Genomic DNA, 4,567 nt, shown 5'->3' with positions numbered 1-4,567 from the left:
GTGCAAATTATGAATTTTTCTGAGGAGAGGATCCATAGCGTTCGGAAGGTTCTCAAAGCATTAAGAAGCTCAAAGCCACTGCCCCCATAGACTAGGAAACGGTGTCAGGTAGAACCTTCTTGTTTTACAGAGAGCCCAGATGGGGTGTCACCCCAACCTGTCTGGTTCACTTGCATTGATCCCCGAAAGCCTCTATACCTTCACCCATGAGCTCTCAGCCTGGTGAAAATAATCCTAATTTGCAAGAGAGAAATACACATATTACTGATTTTATTTTCACTAACATCCGCTAAGTATCTTATTCCTATTTTTGAAAGATGGCCTTATCAAATTCTTTATCATTTTCTGGTATTTCTTGCCATTTTTGTATCTGTCACTGCCTCTAAAATCCAGAACCTTAAGTCTGAAAGGTTCGGTTATCACACTACGATGCTGTTTTATTTGGTTATGCACATAGTTTCTCAGAATTTGGAAGTCTGACATTCAGATGTTTCCCAAAAAATCCATCAGTTCCTGAAACTGAAGCCATTGCTTTAACGTGTGCCTGTGAAGTACACAAAAGAAACCAAATGTTCTCTCTCCACCCTATAATAAGACCTTCATTATCCAAAGAATAGAAAGCACTAAACAAAATTCAGGAATTGATTCGTCATTTATGTAAAAATGGATAAACACTTGCAGACTAGAAGGAGCATAGAAATTGTTAAGCCTACTAAATTTAAGCATAGAAAATAAAAAAAATGCAAAGTAGTTAGCAGAAGCTGAATTATGAAATTGTAACATTAGAACTCTTCTGTGAAAATGGCCCCCAGATCATTATTCATGAGCCTGGTTGTTCCAATCGTCACATTTAATAGGTACTTTTCAGGCACTGATTTTTAATAATGGCCACAAGACTTAGGTTTTTATTCCAAGGTTCTTGGCATTTGCTTTTTTCCTTCCAAATGAACTTACCTGATAGCGTTTGGTCGGAAAACTTGTCAGGCCTCGAAAGGGATGGTGGCAAACTTTAGTAAGGTGCTAGCTGTACATGTTCAAGTTCAGGAAATGCACTTAGAGCTGTAGAAGCTTGTCACTCCAGATAAGAAAATTAGGAAGGTTCACTAGGGTGGTGGTAAGCCAGTTACATCACAAACAGAATCTCATGTGTTCCTCCCACTTCTCAGAAGAGCCAGAGTGAAATCTGATACTTCTTATGATGTACTTAAAAGCATAAATATGGGTTACTGGTTTACTCTTACATTCTTGGTTAGGGCTGATAATTTTCCCTTGAAAAAAAAATGAACAGATATAAAAACTGGATATTCCTTTTTTTTTTTTTTAATTTTTTTTTAACGTTTATTTATTTTTGAGACAGAGAGAGACGGAGCATGAACAGGGGAGGGCAGAGAGAGAGGGAGACACAGAATCTGAAACAGGCTCCAGGCTCTGAGCTGTCAGCACAGAGCCCGACGCAGGGCTCGAACTCACGGACCGTGAAATCATGACCTGAGCCGAAGTCGGACGCTTAACCGACCGAGCCACCCAGGCGCCCCTGGATATTCCTTTTTTTAAATATAATTTATTGTCAAATTGGTTTCCATACAACACCCAGTGCTCATCCCAACAAGTGCCCTCCTCAATGCCCAGCACCCACTTTCCCCTCTCCCCCAACCCCCATTAACCCTATTTATTCTCAGTATTTAAGAGCCTCAAAAAACTGAGTATTCTTAAATATCACCTGAAAAAAAACCTGTCTGTGATGCCGACAGAATTATATAACGGAGAAACAAACATAGGCTAAATGAAAGAAGCCAAGCACAAAAGACCACAGTGTGATCCTAGTTATAGGAAATGTTCAGAATAGGTAAGGACAGAAGGTCGATTAGTGATTCCCAGGGCTCACAGAGTAAGGGAGACGATGGGAATGGCAAGTGACTGCCACTCAGTAGGGAGTTTCTTCTAGAAGTAATGAAAATATTCTAAAATTAGATCATAATGATGGCTGCACAGCTCTGTAAATGGACTAAAACCATTGAATTTTGCACTTTAATTGGGTGAGCTTTATGTAAGTAAATTGTATTTTAGTAAAACTGACAAACATATATATTACCAATGTTTTGAGAGGCATTCTGGAGCATTAGACACTTTTACCTTAAAAAGACAGAGCAGAGGCCCCACCTTTCCATTCCAGCTGCTGCTTCTTTCCCCACCGCCACCAATCCCAGATCTGTTCTTTAGTGCAGACAAAAAAGCAGGTATCAATAGGTCAGGAGAAGAATGACATTCAAACAGATTTCCAGCAACAAAGGCTTTGGAGGATTGTAGAAAGGTTTGGAACATGACAGTGTTGAACTGAACTGCAAAATAAAATTGGCTATCTCCTTACTGATGTGGGCAACAAAGGCAAAAGAAAAAAATTAAGTCTCCTGACGATTTACAGCCCATTGAGGAGTCCTTGAGACTGGCAGAGTGACATTCCTGTAGGAGGTCAGCTGCCTCCATGATGACACTTTGCTGAGGGCAAAAGACAATCTTAGCTTAACATTATCCTGACTTCCAGGTTCCTCTAAGTCTACTTTAACATGTAAAAATTCCTTTGGAAACTTCCCCCAAATGTATGTTGGCAATCATCCTCCAAGCATATGCTGATATACATCTGACAGGTCTCATGACTTGAGCATTTACTAAACAGAAATAAATGACCTCTTCCTAACACAGCTAGCCCTGTCAGGGTCCTGGAAACCTTGCTCCCAAGATTCCTTAGAGAATTACACTATCCCCGGCCTCCGCCCAACTTGAAAGTGCATAAGCAGTCACCCATCACAACCCCAGTGCAGCTGTTTCTGCCCACGGGTTCTGTGCCTGTGCTTTAATAAAACCACCTTTTTGCACCGAAGATATCTCAAGAATTCTTTCCTGGCCGTCAGCTCCGAACCCCAGCATTCCCACATCACTTACTACCAAAGGCAGAAACTGGAAAATCCTCTGCACTGAGTTGGCTGTCTGGTTTAACTTGCACAGAACAAAATTTTGTATCAAAGTCTGGTTCTCATCAAGCTGCCTCAGAACATGGCCTTGTCATTGCTCCAGATACCAGCCCTCGTGTCTGTAATTTTAAAGGAGAAGGCTAGAGCTGGGACTTTGGCAACGGTGCTGGGCTTTATGTGGATGCTATTGAAGATCCTTGGAAAATTACCTATAGAATGTATTCTTAGGTAACTGAGGAGCTGCCTAACTCATAAATGCCCATATTCCAATGGACCCACAAAGGATGTCAATTTCTGGCCATTCTGTGGGAGCACATGAATCTCTAATCTGTACTTTGAAGAATCCTGGAAAGTACAAATCTGTGTCAGCATTTGCTCCAATTTGCAACCCAGTGCTCTGTCTTTGGGACACACACACACACACACACACACACACACACACACAAAAGACTTTAGTGGATATTTGGGAAGAGATCAAAGTAAGTGGAAGGCTTATAATGCCTCTCATCTTTTGAAGTCCTATCCAGGTTCTCAGCTAGACGTGCTAATTGACCAAGGAAAAGATGACCAGTTCCTTTCAGATGGACAGTTACTACCTGGTAACTTCATAGCTGTTTGTACAAAGTCCCTGTTGTTTTCAGATTACAAGAGGGTTATTATTATAGCTACTACTTCATTGCAACCTTTATTACTGATCATATCAGACATCATCCTGAATGCTTGAATGCATCAATAACTTCAGGTAAGAGAGTTTCTTCAGGCCTATAGAATTGTAATGAACAGAATTGCAGGGGAAAAGGATTTGAAAACTCTGGATTTCATAGTGCTAAAAATGCATCATTCCATAGTTGAATCACTTTGAGAATAAATATAAAAAGCCTGAAAAGAAAGTACTTTTGGTTTTCTTATTCTGTGACATAAAACAGGTTTTGTTGTCATTTCTCAGAGATCATGAAGTTTTTCTAATGTATCCATGTAATAATATTGAAACTACAGTTGAAAACTTGCTTCAAAAGAGTGCTTTGGTACTAAATTTTTCCCCTGCTGTTTCACAAAATCATATGTATTTAATGAATTCCCTGCTCTAATAGTTAACTACCCATACTCTAATCTTTTGCTGTATCCAGTATGGTTCACAGATTAGCATCATTAGTATCTCCCGAGAGGTTACTAGAAATGCAGAATCTCTACTCCAATCCGGCTGAATCAGGCCTGCCTTTTAACAGAATCATAGGCGCAAGAAGGTGATTCATATGCACACGAAAGTGCTCTAAAGTAGGGCTTCCCACAGAAGATCTCCAGAGCAACTGCCTCAGCTGGGGTTTTGTTACAAATGGAAATTCTCAGGCCCCATCTAAACCTAGCAGACACGCTAACAATCTGTGTCTTATCAAAATCTTGGTGGTTCTGATCGTGATAAATTTGCTGCACACGATAAAATCGTTCTGTTGCAAAATAGAGTCACCCGGGGAACTTTAAAAATTCTTGATGTCTAGGTTGCAACTCATGCAAGTTAAATCAGAGTCTTCATGCCTGGGAATCAGGTGTTAGCGTTTTTAAGAATTCCTCCGGCATTCAAATTTGAAAATCTGCATTCT

At 40.3% G+C, this 4,567-nt stretch overlaps 1 pseudogene; it reads left to right on the top strand.

Moving 5' to 3' along the window:
• The first annotated feature begins 2,259 nt into the window (after positions 1 to 2,259).
• On the top strand, positions 2,260 to 3,843 carry LOC112850429 (S-formylglutathione hydrolase-like; annotated as a pseudogene).
• Positions 3,844 to 4,567: the final 724 nt, after the last annotated feature.

This window comes from Puma concolor, chromosome D4 (genome assembly GCF_028749965.1).
Source record: "Puma concolor isolate L17-30 chromosome D4, mPumCon1.1.hap2, whole genome shotgun sequence".
NCBI lineage: Eukaryota > Metazoa > Chordata > Mammalia > Carnivora > Felidae > Puma > Puma concolor.
Note: the sequence above shows the minus strand (reverse complement) of the source record. Positions and strands in the feature narration are given on the sequence as shown.